Consider the following 15,636-nt stretch of genomic DNA (forward strand, 5'->3'; position numbering starts at 1 on the left):
TAAGACTTTTTAGCCTACATGTGACTATGTATCCCCAAAAGTTTCACAATTATGTGATTTTGAGTTTGTAATAATTCAGCGTGTGTATGTACTTCTTATTTGAATAAAAGTGTTTTTATTGACGATTTTAAAGATTGTGCAAAAGAACAGGGAGGAATCAAGTCTAAATTCAACTTTTTTTTTCTGAATTAACTGCTAAAAATAGAGAAATAAAAATGTCAATGAGTCTGACTTCATGTATTTATTTAAATAGGCACTGGGGCATACAGGAGCTAGACATTATCCCTGCTTGCAGGGTGCTCACCTACGATACGTGCAGACACAGACCCAGGGCTACGCACACACAGTGCCAGGCTTCGGGGCCAGAGTGAGGGGCGGGAGCCCGCTCTGTGGGAATACCTGACGCACTCGTCTCACCCATGACTGGGGACTCAGGCCCCACTTCCTAGAGGAAGCAGCATCTGGGTTGAGATTGCTGTATCTAACTGTTCTGGTACAGTGAAGAAATTGAGACAGGAGCGCCTCTGTCACCCTTAGTTAATTGCAAAAAGAATCAGTAATTGCTTTGTAGTGAGTCATCTTTTTGTGGCAGCATTTTTGGCCATGGATTGAAAAGGGGATGATGCTGTCTTTTTCTGGCTCTCGTTTGCTTTGTCTGATTTCTGCTTTTTGCTAAGAGCCCATACAGAGCCATGAGGATTACCTCCATGCAGTTTAGTACAAGGACATCTCGTTTTATAGCGCCTCATTTTGTTGCGTTTCACAGATGTGCTTTTACAAATTGAAGACAAGACCCTCCACCAGCAAATTGATTACGACTCTCTTTATTGCGATATTCGCTTGATTGCAGTGGTCTGAAACCGACCCCGCAATATCTGTGAGGTATGCCTGTATCTGATCTTCAAGAAGATATTTTTAGAAGTTTAGGTGAAATGTGTTTTGTGTGTGAGGGGATGTATGTAAGAGTAGTGCATAATCCCAGCGTTGCTAGAGTGACTGCCTGACTTATGACTCCTCCCGTGAGAACAGTTCTACCCAAATGGCGGGCACCTACAGCTGTGTCTGCACAGTGACTCTCTGAATCTGGAATATCCACAGTTCATTCTTTGAGGAACACGGACAGCAGAGACCCATGGCCTCATAGAGCTTGCAGATATGTTTTTAGAATTGAAAAATTTCGGTGAAAATCTGGCTTTCTGTTTTAAGCAGCCCAAGTTGACAAATAACATGAGCTCTACTTGTCGCAGCCCCTTTTCTTCTACCATGTTTCCCCGAAAATACGACCTAACTGGAAGATAAGCCCTAGCATGATTTTTCAGGATGACATCCCCTGAACATAAGCCCTAATGCATCTTTTGGAGCAAAAATTAAAAATAAGACCCGGTCTTATTTTCAGGGAAACATGGTAACTTCTGTTTCACACCTGGTCAGCTTCACAACTTTAATTATCTGCCTGGCCCCTGTAGGTGTTTGAATTGGTAACTCCTGATGCACAGTTGTGATTAGATCTCGTGTGGACTGATCTTGACGTCAGTTGGGTTAATTGGATTTTCTCTTTGGTTATTTTGAAGTGGTTTCTTCGGACACTTCTTCGTTTTCACTTAAACTGCGGAGAAAGAAAGCACGTTTAAAGATAGAGGCAATGGGGTAAATATTTTGGCAAGTAGCTACTCGAGAACCTGGAGCCCCAGAGAAAGTGTGAGTGTTGCGGTTGCATCTGAATGACTTCCTGCTTCCTGGCTCTGGTCCTCAGGAGGTCTGGTGACACTTCCTGTCCTACGGCTGTGGGACACCCCTCCTTCCTCATCCAGGAACTCATTTTACTTGAGCTCCTCAAGTCGATTTTTGCTTTTTTGTAACTAAATGAATCCTAATTAAGAGACTTCCACATGGTTTTTATATTTTTGTTTGAATGGGGAAATGGAACTTTAGGTTTCCATTAATTTGTCATGAATGCTGTACTTGGATTAAAACAAAATCTTGTAATCACTGAGTTAGACACCTCTGGACTACTCTGCTGATTAGCAGAACGAAATCGTGGCATTGTTGAGTAGCATTTTGACCATTAGAAACTTCTGGCTTCAAGACTTCCCTAAAACCTCATATCTATTCTTAACTTGACATTGAGATTGTACTATAATTCTGAATAATCTAAAAGGTTGCCTGGCTTGTTACTCTTGATGTTTTTTAAAAAGTGTACTATAATGTTTCATATTTATAAAACAATATATTTGGAGTATAATTAAACACTGAACCCACAATCTAATTTAGGAACTATAACATTGTCATCTGTCATGGGTTCCTTCCCTGCCTCTCCATTCTAACAGTAACTATTATACTGAAGGAATGGATGTACTGGATGAATTTTCCACTCATGCTTCCTTTGCTTTTCTGATATAAAATCATTTTATCACATATATTCCTGAACAAGACGTATTTTAGTTTTTGTGCATTATAAAAATGGCTTTCTACCAGATTTCAGTGCTTCCCAACTTCTTCACATCATAGCATATGTTGAACTTGAAAATATTGTGTGATGCCTTCAGATAAAGGTTATCTGTGTCTCACCATAGTAAGACTCTGGCCACGCCAGCTTCTATGCACCCCCAGAACTAAGGAGATCAGTATGTTAGGATGTGGTTAACCCGGTCACTGAGGCACAGTACTTGGAAAGCTCTACTGTATGTAGTCTTCTGCACATGCTGTTTCTCCTTGAGTTTTCTCTTTTTAAGATTTATCTCTGTAGACGCATGTAGTCATTCCTTTTAAATGCTGAGTAATACTTCTGTGTGAATATACAAGCACTTCCATCTTATTCTGTTTAGATCCCTTTGCTTTTCATTTACACTTGGGATTAAACCAGCCTACCACGACTTACGGAAAACTGCTGAATTTGATTTAATGATTCTCTAGGATTCAGAGGTACTTTTAAATTTTGGTTTTAAATATTTGTTTAATTTTAGATTGGATCTCGGAGTATAGGGCAATGAAATATAGAGTTAATTTGATCATTATATAAGGCATAACCTTCTCTACTTAATAACATTATTAGGACAAAAGAGCAAAATGTGCCAGTGAATCCACCTTCAGATCAGAGGAAATTTACTTTAGACAAGTACACTGAGGTGTCCTGAATTATGAAGATTTTATAATGGTATTAGTGTTTTTGATATTTAATATGTATCGGGATCTGAAATGAACTATATAATTATTTAGTTCAGCAATGGCAAATATATTTCACTTCATGTTCCAAGTGAATTTCATTGATAGTGTTGTCCTGGGGTGTTATTGGAAAAGTGTCCTAAGACCACATCAGGGCTCTTTAGTTAAGAATTCAGTGATAAGTTACTGATGTTTGTTTGTTCTGGGCATGCATAGTGGGAATAAAGACATACATACTACATTCTTGTCCTCCATAAACTAGTGTCCACATCTGCCCCTCCTTCTATGATTATCTTGATACCATCTTGATCATTGGAATGCTTTTTTTAAAATTTGTAGCTTACGCCTTTTGGAAGGCCAAATTCATAATTAAGTTAAAAAGTCAAAGAGCATCATATAATGTGCTCTTTTCTCTGGTCATTTATTATGGTTTCTAATTACCTTCCCACAGGATGCTTTTCTTACAAGTATCCAAAATATACCACTAATCTGGTAAGGGATATTTTGCCATCATTATTGAGCCCCAAACTGGAAAATAGATAAAATGCCCTTTTAGTAGCCTCAGTTTCAGGGTTTTGAACTCGGTTTTCCATAGATACCTCTGATCCCCTGTAAAGTAAAACAATTAGAGTAAGAGAGCTTCTGTGGACTTTCCAGAGCCTATTAAACGTTATTTTTAAGATAACATCTTTTCTTGTCCTTCTTTTATGAATGTTTGGTCAGGAAATGGTTGTAAAAAGCTTCAAATCCCAATTGAATAATGCATTCTCAAAAGTAGCTGCCAAGTGTAAATACCACTGATATACATTCATGCATATGATAGTATATAAATAACCAGAAAAGCATAACAAAGGTCAGTCAATTATGTATAGGTTAAAATGCTTTCCATCTGGATTGAGTCATTTTAGCAAATGACGTCATGTGTCCTTTGTAGTCTATTGTGAAATGTGGCTTGAGTCATTACAGATTGGTTTCTTCTCTGGATTACCAGGATGGCAGTGGTAAGGTTTAATAAATAAATGTATTGGACTCTGTGGGAGCACATTTGCATAATTAGGGTGTAGTGATGAAGGCATCTTATTCTGGAGAAAACCTTTGGGCCTCATCCACCAATTTCTAGTTTCTCATCCTTCTTAGCTGATTTTTTTCAAAGAACGAACACAAAAGACTTGGAAATGAGCCAGATGCTTTTTATGTAACTGCAGTGGATATCTTTCCATGAAATTGCCAGCAGGGAATCAATAGCAATAAATCTGGCACCCTTCTGACCTCTTTCACCTTCACCACTGCTCTTCTGGAATGTGGCTACTTGGACCCTGTAAACTTGGTTTTTAATTTCTACCTGATCTGATGGTGAGTAGTCACACCAGATTGCCATATTGTAGAGTGACTGGCAGGATGAGGTACTGTAGGTGATGGGAAGGGATGTTGGCATTTTTCAACAGGAGCTGAATTTAACTTATAGACCAAGTGATATGCGTAAAAGAAGCTGCCAAGTTCAGTCATTTCTGATTAATCAGGGCTTGAGGAGGTAAATGTTACTTGACAGAATTTAATGTATGGTTTTTTCCCTCCCTTCAGAATATTTCGGACATGTTAAAAAGTTGTTGACTTTTTTAAAACGTAGGATTACTTAGAATCAAGGACTTAGAGTCAAGGACTTAGAATCAAGGACTTAGTGTCCTGTTTTATAGGTGTTTGTAGTTGGAATCTAAGTTTGGTTCTGAGTCCTTGGGAGGAAGAAGGCTTGGGCATCCTTAGCAGGGATGAAGGAAATGGGCTTTGCCTTTAGAGACTTTATAGTCTAGTGGGAAGACATATACGCAAAAGATTGCCACAGTGTAAAATGATAAATGTTCTAATAAGAGATATGCGTAGACTCAGGTAGTGTTGTTGTTTGGAACTTATTTATATTATCCTTTACTTATTTATTTGGGCCCTAGAAGCTGAGAAACGTACCTATACTTACTATTACCAAGGTATATGAAGAGTGAACTGTCAGCTTTCCAGATGACTGACTACCATGTGTTTTGGTGATGGAGAGGCAAAAGGGCTGCCCTGCTCTTGGAATGGTACTTATTGTTCTGCACACAACCCAAAGACTTAACTTAATTTCAGTAAAACTCCATAGATTCCTAGGGACTATTCTTTGATTATGTCCACATAGACACCAAAACAAATGGCTAAAATATGAATAAAAAGGTCAAGTTGCAATTGTTCCTTGAGGTATCTAACAGCTGATTGCAAGGTCTTGTCTTCTTTTCCCCACTGTCATGGTTGGCTGAGATTACAATCTATGGTCATGGGTCAATCGGCTGATTCATTGTGGTATATATAGACAACACAAAAGGACCTATTAGACCAGTCTGCTTCTTTTAATCAGGACAAAGATAGTGCCACCCAGTAGACTTCTGCTTATGTCTCATTTTATAGACTTACCCTTAGTTGTTATGGTGCTGTGGAGAGAAGGGGTTGTAAATGGAGGCTGGGTTGACCAGTTGATGTTTGCCAAACATTTCATCTTATTATCTAAATATAACCATTCTCAATAAATGTGATAATACTCTACCTACTATTTTTGCAATGTGTTTTTCCTTCTAAATAATGCCACAATTTATTTCATGTTATTGAATATTCCATTACATAATTTTTGATGTCTACATAGTATACTTTATATCTGTACCATAATTAATTTGAACAATCTTCTTTCATTTGAAAGTTAAGATTTCTAGGTTTTACTCCCATAAATAGTGCAGTGGTGAACATCCTTATAGTTATATCTTTTTCAGAATTATTTGACCTTTTTTCTTTTATTTTGATTCTCCATTTTTAAAAAATTCTGCAAATAACAATGATATAAATAAATAACTGGATAGTTACTTTCTTTAAATAGAGTGGGGGGGAGGAATTCTCAGATAACAGATTATAACTACAAGACGCAAAACATCTTATTGATTTGGCAGAATCAGAGAAGCATTTGGTAAATTCAGAGACAGGATAAGGAGGAGGAATGAGAGCTATTTTTCTGATGGAATCAATTTAATCGATTCAGTTAAAATGGCTAAATGTCTTTTGCAGGTCTGGTTAAAGGGATCCAGCAATATGCAGATATGTTAATTTTCAGAATCCCTCCTGCCTGAAAATGTATTTTTTTCTGGCATTGTGTATCTTTCTATATAAAGATGGTCACATGAGAAGGTAGTTCATGTCACAGCTCATTTGTCAGAATGTGTCACAGGCATGTTGAGGCTGAAAACCTGGCATTCACACCAGATCAAAGCAGAGGCTGCTGAGATTTGGTTTCCAGGGGAGTAAATGAGAGTAAGATGCTGACACCTGCCCCACTCCTGCTATCACTGCAGTGGTCTTTGGAGTTCGGGGTGGGGGGCGTAATGGCACTTTCCCTTGTTTGAGACCTATGAAACAGCAATGCCAAGCGTAGGGCAGAGTTCTAAAACTTTTGAGTACATTACCTCTTATAACAGGGTTTTAAATGTCAATGCCTTTTCTAATACTATATATGAGGAATTCTAATTGAGAAGTTGGCCCATATGCTTAAACTATATCCAGTGATATGTTTCTTTTTTTAATGTTGCAAAATAAGGTTCATTTTAATGGTGAATATTTTATGGCCTGCTTTCCATTACGTGCCAGACAAATGGAGGGCAATGGAAACTGATGGGTGGTGAAGATAAAAGAGCATTGTTAACCTTTTGGTAAATCATTGTCATATTGCTTCACCTGCAAGTGGTTTTCCAATTGCAGCTCATAGTTGCTAATCACTACATTTGACTTCCAATTGTTTGGAATTGTTTGGTTGTGGATTGCTCATCCTTCCTACCTTTCCTTTCCTTTCCTTTCCTTCTTTCCTTGTTTCCTTGTTTCCTTCTTTCTTTCTTTCTTTCTTTCTTTCTTTCTTTCTTTCTTTCTTTCTTTCTTTCTTTCTTTCCTTCCTTCCTTCCTTCCTTCCTTCCTTCCTTCCTTTCCTTTCCTTTCCTTTCCTTTCCTTTCCTTTCCTTTCCTTCCTTCCTTCCTTCCTTCCTTCCTTCCTTCCTTCCTTCCTTCCTTCCTTCCTTCCATCCTTCCTTCTTTCCTTCCTTCCTTTCTTTCTTTCTTTCTTTCTTTCTTTCTTTCTTTCTTTCTTTCTTTCTTTCTTTCTTTCTTTCTTTCTTTCTTTCTTTCTTTCTTTCTTTCCCTTTCTCTCTCTCTCTCTCTCTCTCTCTCTCTCTCTCTCTCTCTCTCTCTCTCTCTCTCTTTCTTTCCTTAAAACTTTGTTTATTGTTGTTAGTATAGCTATTTCATTACGTATTAGTTCTTCCACCAGAGGGGGCTGTGGACAGAGAGAGGCAGTGGGAATTAATAATTCAGTTGCTTTTTGCTGCTCTTTATTGTGACTTGTAAGGTTTCTTCTCAGTAGCCGAGATTGACTTTAAGCATTCCATTCACATGCTCTCCTTTGAATTTTCTTGTTCCCAATGAAATGAAGTTACAAGATGACTCACTGCCTTTGGCAGTGGACAGAATAGAATAGTTAACTAGTATTAGTGGTCGAGCACCGAGATACTTTTTGGCTTTCATGTTGATCAAAGTCTCATCAGGGGAAACCAAAAGGAAAGGCAAAATAGCCTCTTAGTTAACTGTCAAGTAAGGGCTAGAAAGTCCCCTTAGGGCTAAATCAGCCTAAGATATAGAGGCAGAAGGTACCAGTTCTGGCATTTGGTCTAGGTGAGGATACTGTGGGGGAGGAAAATAATTTTCCTTCTACCCTTCTAAGTTCTTCTGGCTGGTCTAATAACCAAATTGACATGAGGCAGGTTAACAGGAGATAATAACCAAATTTATTACGTGTGTACAGACAGGATTCTGTGAGACTAGGGGACCCAAAGATAAATCAGGCAGATGAAACTTATCTGCCATATTGAGCTAAGAAGAAAGTGGTGGGGATTGTGGTTTCGATTTCAAAGGGATGGCAATTCACAGGTAGATGAGAAGGCACAAACATTTGGTGAACAAAATCTTGCTAGGCCTCCCAGAAACAATGGGACACAGAAGGGAGTCAAAGAAACAGACTTTGCTAATTCCTCCCTGTCTTCCACACTTAGTTCATATTACATTAAGATGGTAGCTCCGTTCAAGCAAATTTTTATATCTAAATTCCTTTAGGTAGATAGGAGGGAAGCAAAGGATCTTCTTGAGGCTTTTGTTTTCTTAAAAATAACCAGCTTAAAATGATCAATATCCCAAAAAGCCATATTTTGGGGTGGAAAACTCTGCTCCTCCTCAACACTGAAGGGAAAGCTTCTGCCTTAGGACCAACAGAAACTGACCTTTGTGCACTAGGAAATCTGAAGTTATAGTGCTATGCTGATTAGCCCCACAGATGTTTCTTAATCATGTATTTTATGGTCTATTAAAGAAGGGACTGTGTCCTGTCTCTGGGGACAAATAATATTTTGATGTTTTGATTGCAATTAAATGGAAATTGGGGACACTAAGAGACAGAAACTAATCAAAAGTATGTCACTGTTCCTTTGTTCCCAATCAAATACAGTGTCAAGCAATATCCAGATCTTACCAGCACTTGGCCTGTCGCTTACCTGACCCTGGGATTCCTCCATCGGGTGAGTAATCCAGGACCCTAGATTGGTGTTGCACATTCGGTTGATGAGGTCAGATTGACAAAGTTGTTGCTGGTAGGTTTGCCGCTAGGCCTCCAGGGGCATGACCGTGAGGTGGTACTGGAAGTTTGTGTGTGTGTAGTGGGGTGAACGTGGGGGTACATGATCCATTTTTATTAATTTTGTTAAGGCATAAACTGTAGGCTTGTGGCTGCATCCAATTAGAACACTTTTCCCTCATTTTGCATAATAAAGAACAATTTTCTTTATATTTGAAAAAAGCAAGAAACATGATTTCTAAACAGCAGCATCTTTTAACGGAATTTTCAGAAGTTAATTTTTCTTCCTTTGTTAGAGATAGAAAGCCAGTCTTTGGGGAGGGGACACTTAGGTCCCAGAAAAAGCAGGCAATAGTCACAATCTGTCAATACCAGATGCTGCTCATGAGAAGGAATAGTTCTTGCATTTGTCTTGGTCCTAAGGCAGAATCGTTCCCTTAAGTGCTGAGGCGGAGCGGAGTTTTCCACCTCAAAATATGCCTTTTTGAGTTATTGATGATTTTAAACTGGTTATTTTTAAGCTGGTGACATTTCATACTTTTGAAGGAGGTTTTTTTCAAGTGTCTTGCATAACACTATGGTCAGAAGTTGGTCTGGGAAGACACAGAGATAAATTAAAATGAATTTTTGGAGTTGTGTTTATTGAAAATGCAAGCATAACTTCTCTCACCTTCCTGCTTCAGACCCACAAGCTTACCTAGATGCACCCTTATGCTTGCCTCTTTTTTTTAAGACTCAGAGATTAAGAAGAATTTTCTGTGTCTTTCAACTCGTTTCTGAATGCTGCCTTTACTCGTCTGCACCATACATGGTAACCACTAGCCACATGTGACTAGTTACATTTAGATGAATTAAAATTAAACAGTAAAAATTCATTTCCTGAGTCACACTAGCCTCGTTTCAAGGCACTTGCGGCTATTGGCTTATTGGGCAGCATCGATATATAGCATTCCGTCCTCAAAGAACCTTCTATTGGACAGCACTGCTCCCACACTCTTGGCCCTGTTACTGCTTCCCTGTCACCTTCTCAGGTGGTGGCTGTTTTTTTCTCAGTGTCTGGAGTGAAGTCAGTGTCCTCTTTCATCCTCATCGTGACTTCCAGAGAGCTTCTTTTCTCATCATGCACAGAAGCACTTTCAAAGCACGTGCCATCAGACTATCCTATTGCCCACTCCTGTGTATTTATTGAAGATTTTCAGCCCTTCACATACTCTCTAAGGCCCATCGCTCTGCTGCCATTGTTCTTGGTAAAAACATCTACGTAGAAAGCCTGTATCTGGCCTCTCAGTTCTTTGAGTTTCTCACGTACAACTGTCTTTCTCTATCTCCTGGTCATGCTCCAGGCCAGTGGCTCTCCATCTAGAAAAGTGCCGCATGTCAGGAGTGCTACTGGCCTGTAGAGGGCAGGAGCTAAGGATGCTCCATATCATTCAGTACCTGAGACAGTTCTCCACGACAAAGAATTGTTTCATCCTAAATGCCACAGTAGTGCCTTGTTAGAAAACTGCGCTAACCTTCAAAATGTGTTTCAAAGCATTCCTCTCCTCCCACCACCTGCTGTCTTTGCAGGAAGGCCAATTCCTGTGACGCTAACACTCCTATTCCAATCTCATGACCTACTGCTTTTATGCATTATTCACCTTCCTTCTTAGGCCCTCACGTCCTTCCTAGCCCTGCTTAGGTGCTATGGTTAATCTCTCCTTGCTCCTCTTCTCTCTATCGTCCTTAACTGGCAAAACTCTAAACCTCACTTAGTGTTCTGTCCAGAGTGTGGATGAATGGAGAAGAACACAAAACTATGCTAAACGGCCCTGCTTTAAATGTACGCCCACAAATTTCAAGTGGATCCTCTGCTCTACTCTGTAATCCTGTATCATTTACCTAATATTTCTGCTCTCTGAGACAACTATTTCAAACCTTCCCCTCTACCTCAAGTGTTCACCTCCCATCCCCAGTTCCCCACTCAGCCAATTCCCTCACTTCATATTTCACCGAGGTAATGGAAACCGTCAGAGCAAACTATCTCATCTCTCCAGCAAATCTATATTCCTACCTGTTTCCGTACCCACTGTCCCTGTCTCCCTTTCTGGTACTCTGCATGAACTGTATAAAACCCCGTAGTACCTTCCATCTGTCTCAGAAGTGAACCTAATTTCTATGCTATGGCCTCACGGCCCTGCAAGATTTGGCTCATGCTTTTCTTCCTCACCTCGTCCCATATCACTCTCCTGCTTTTCCCCCAAGGTCTGGTCACACTGCTTTGCTTGCTGCTCTTCACAGGTGTCAGGATTATTCCCACCTCATCCTCTCTGTGTTTGCTGTCGTGTTTATCTGGAAGTCGTTTCCTCTAGATATTTCTAGGCCGTATTCCTCGTCACACTCAGGTTTCTGCTACTCAGATGTCATCTCCTCAGATAATTCTTCCTGGACTACTCTGCCTGTAATAGCTGTCCTCCTCCCCGTCATTCTCTGTCTCCTTTCCCTGCTTTGTTTTTCTTCACAGGACTTGTCACTATCCGACATCATATTATACATTTGTGTTCGTATGTTTATTGTCTGAATATAACTTCCGTGAGGGTAAGGATTTTGCCTGTATTGTTTGCTTCCATATCCTCAGTGCCTAGAAAAGTGTTTCGCACTTGCTATTTATTGATTAAGCATTGAGCACATTTTTGATAAATGAATAATGAATAAATAAAGTATACTATACTACTGTGGCAAAGGCTCTTTCAATTTGCCATGTTTTTTACCACTCTGTGCCATATGATGAGTTCTCCCACCACTTTTCTTTCTTTGGAAGATTGGCAAACCTTCTTTTGTACAATGTTCCATAATATCATTTAGCTTTCCTTTGATATAAACACACCATTTGCATATTAATTCTGCCTTTGTTCTTTCCTCATTAGCCTATAACAATTAAAATAGATCATTACTCTGCCACACTGTGAGTTTTTATGATGTCATATCAAAGTCTCCATTAATTAAATATCTTAATAAATTAAAGCCTTATTTGATGACAGTGTCTTTCAATTGCAAATCATCTCCACTGAAGAGCATGGTGGCAAACGTGGGACAGTTTCAGCATTAGTACATGACAACCTAACAGCCAGATGTGCTTACTGACACATTGAAAGTTAAAAGCTGTCACTTGAGGTAATCATTTGGTCCCAGCTACACTGAGAACAGAACGAAGTTGATAGGGGAAAGACAGACAAACTCAGGCAGTACCATTGGAAAGCACAGCTCAATTATCAGGTTGTCATTTAGATCCTTTAGAATGTTAATTGGATAAAGCCACAAATTAAAAAAAAAAAAGATTCTCACAGAATGTTTGGAGGTATGAGACTTTGGCTTCCATTTGCAGTTTGAGAAACATTGGTTTGCAAGGTAAAGTGCAAACATCTTAGCTTATAATGCTAGGTCCTCATTTAATTGGAGGGTGAATTGGCGTGGAACGTAGTAAAATGAAACCAGGGAGAGAAAAAACACTAATGCAGTTGTCTAGGTAAAATATGAGAGGGTGGGGTAGGGAAGAAGAAATGTAGGACAGGAAAAGGCAGACTGAGAGCTGCATCAGGAAGAAAGAAGAAAATAAATAATAGGGAGACGGAAGTATAGAAACATCAGAGGTAGATGACAAATGAATTCTTTTATGATCATGTTAGAGATAAAGAAATAGTGGATTGGCCACCCTACTTTGGGATTTGTTTGTATGTGTCATTTGTATGAGGATTTATTACCTTATATTTTTAAGAGAACATATTTGGCTAATGTGTGTAAATAATTTATTGAGAATAGCTGAAGTATGAGTCTAAGCCAGATACAGCAATGCTTGCTGTGCTGTGTCGTATTGGGTACATTTAGATAATCATGACTTTTGGGAAATTGTACATCAATATGGTGATTGAAATAAGGCTACGTATACCAGGAATCACGTCAAATGTAAAAATGATTAATTTTATCTGCCAATAGACAAAGATTCTTAAGTTGGATGAGAAAGGGGAAACAGCTATATTCTTTTTACAAACTGTTTAAAGGGACACACCTGTTGAGGATAATGGCATGGGAAGAATGAAAGAAAATAGATGGAAATTAATATAATATACCATGTAAATATCTTCCAAAAGAAAGCTGGTGACACTGTATTAATATAAAACAAAATGTACTTATAAAAAGTATGATTGCAGATACAGAGTTATTATTTAGTGACAAATAACAATTCACCAGGCAGATATATTAATCCTGAACTTACATGACATAGTAGAATCATTTCAAAAACATATAAAGTAAAAATTGACAGACTCACCATAAGAAATTGAGAACATGGCTAATCATAAGCAGGAAGTTTCAAAACCTCTCTCAGACACTGTTAAGTCAAATAAACTAAACAAATTAGAAAGGAAACAGAAGATTTAAATAATGTAACTAAGCAGCTTGATTGAATCGACATATGTAGAACTTTGAACTCCACTAGCAGAGAACATACATACATGGAAAGCCTTACCATTGATGAATAAAAATTATATCAACTATATTTTTTATCTCAGAGAAAAAGAATTAGGAAGCCAAAAACCAATAAACATCAAAAATTCCATATATTTGGAAAGTCAAAATCATATTTCTAAAATAATTCTTGAGTCAAAGAAAAGTGATGATAGAATTTATTAGATACTTTATTTTAAATCTTGTGGGACACAATTAAAGAGGTACATAGAGGGAAATTTATAGACTTGCAAATGCATATATTAGAAATGAAGGAAGGATGATTATCAGTGAGTTAAACATTCAACCAAAAAAGGTGTAAGTAGAATAGCACAGTAAATCAAAATAAAGGGAAGGGATAATACAAAATATTATAAAAACAAATGAAATGGAATACAAAAGGATAGTAGAGAAGATCAACAGAGCAAAAGATGATTCTTTGAACGACTAGCCAAACACATAAATATCTAACAAACTTGATCAGGGACAGAGGCAGAGAGAAAAAAAGAACACAGATACTATTAGAAATGAAAGGGGGACTAAATATAGATACACTATAGAGTAAAAGGCCAAAAGAATATCCTATGAATAACTTTATGGTAAAAATGTTTGACAATATACATTCTAATAAGATTGGCCAATGTGCTTATGATATACACACTGCAAGCTCATGTCACGAGAGACTGAAACATGATGTCTAGCTGAGTGGAGCAGGAGTCTGGATTCCTGGAATGGAAAATTAATCATTAATACAACAAATACTTATGTACATCTGGAATTGTGCTGGTGCTAGCTTGTATTTTCATGAGAGAGACAGACATTAAACAAATCATTACAAAAATAGATATTTACAATCGTGTTAAGTGCAGCATTGGGAAGGTTAGAACATTAAACAGGGAATAGAATCTTATTAGGGCAAAGGGCTGATTAACAAAGGTTTCCTGAAGTGACATTTAAGCTGTGACCTAAATAATGAGTAAGAATTACCCAGGGTAGAGGGTGGGACGGAGTCCAAAGACATAGATCATAGAGTCAGAGGGTAGAAAGGTGTGAGATTTAGTTTCTGCAGTTGCAAGATAAGGATTTTATAAACCGAATACATTAAATTCACACATCTCTGTAAAGTGGAAACATATTTTACCTCATCAATAGCTTTACATAAATGCTTAGAAATAGAATCTGTCGACAAAGTATTAACATATGGATGGGAAGAAAATCAAGCAACTTCATTCAGAACAGTGATGCTTTTGTATCTGTCCCTTGTTGATGGCCATTCCCTTCCTGAAAGTAAGTATCAAGTTGGCCACAACACGAGTTTGCTGATTTCTTTATGTAAGTGTTGGCCTTATCTAGAATGGACCCTTCAGTTATAAAACATCAGGCAGAAAATTAGGGAAGAGAAACTTAGAGATGCCATTCTGCAGGGAGCAGTGGTTTAGACAGAATGACTCAAATGTGAAAAGGGAGGTGGCGGAATTGAGAGTGTTTAGAACTGCACTGTCCAACTCAATAGCCACTAGCTTACAGGTGGCTATTGAGTGCTTGAAGTGCAGCCAGTCTGAATTGAAATGTGATGTATGTGTAGCATACACACCAGATTTCGAAGACAGTATTAAAAAAAAAACACAGTAAAATATCTCAGTAACATTTTTATATTGATTACATGTTGAAATAATAAGATTGGGGATATATTGGGTTACATACAATATTATTAAACTTAATTTCATCTGTTTCTTTTTATAGTCTTTATGTGGCTACTAAAAAGTTTAAAGTTACACACGTGGCTCGTGTTATAGTTGTATTGGACAGTGCTGGTTTAGAAACTTTATAGCAATTTGGCATTGCCACAATATCCAAGTTCATTTTTTATTGTATTTGGCAATTGTATCATCAACCCACGACATTGGAAACGAAAAATACCGTCAACTATTCCATAGTTTACAAAGCACTGCTTTAAGCCTTTCATCTCTTCCAAAGTGTTTTAGCCACTGTGCTTACTCTAGGAAAATAGGTTTGTTGTCTATTTCTCAGAGCTCTGTGAAATATTCTAAGAAAGTGAGTGTTAAATTGATTTGGTCCTCCGAGTATGAAAAAAGTGACTGATAAAGATGTTACATAACCTTCAGATTTGCATGTATTTATTTTCAGTTATGTAACGTGTATATTGGAGTTGAAGAGAATATAATAAAAACTATGATGAAGAATACATTGTAAAAGAGTTTAATTGAAGGATCAGTGTGGTATCAGCTAGTGGTTATTTTGAGAATGAAAAAACGGAGGGTGGAGAAGCTGATATCTCAAATTAGTTACATTGC

At 38.0% G+C, this 15,636-nt stretch overlaps 1 protein-coding gene across 4 annotated transcripts in view; it reads left to right on the top strand.

The window, feature by feature from the left end:
• FHIT (fragile histidine triad diadenosine triphosphatase) overlaps positions 1-15,636 on the top strand; it is a 1,470,686-nt gene that overhangs the window by 275,122 nt on the left and 1,179,928 nt on the right. For 3 of the 4 annotated variants that reach the window (XM_081072404.1, XM_081072405.1, XM_081072406.1), the window contains one exon: positions 8,714-8,783. The exons of the other annotated variant lie outside the window; for it this stretch is intronic. The gene's annotated coding sequence lies outside the window, so the exon portion shown is untranslated. The remainder of the gene's footprint in view (positions 1-8,713; positions 8,784-15,636) is intronic. 4 annotated transcript variants of the gene reach the window in all.

Source organism: Rhinolophus hipposideros (genome assembly GCF_964194185.1).
Source record: "Rhinolophus hipposideros genome assembly, chromosome: 14".
NCBI classification, from domain to species: domain Eukaryota; kingdom Metazoa; phylum Chordata; class Mammalia; order Chiroptera; family Rhinolophidae; genus Rhinolophus; species Rhinolophus hipposideros.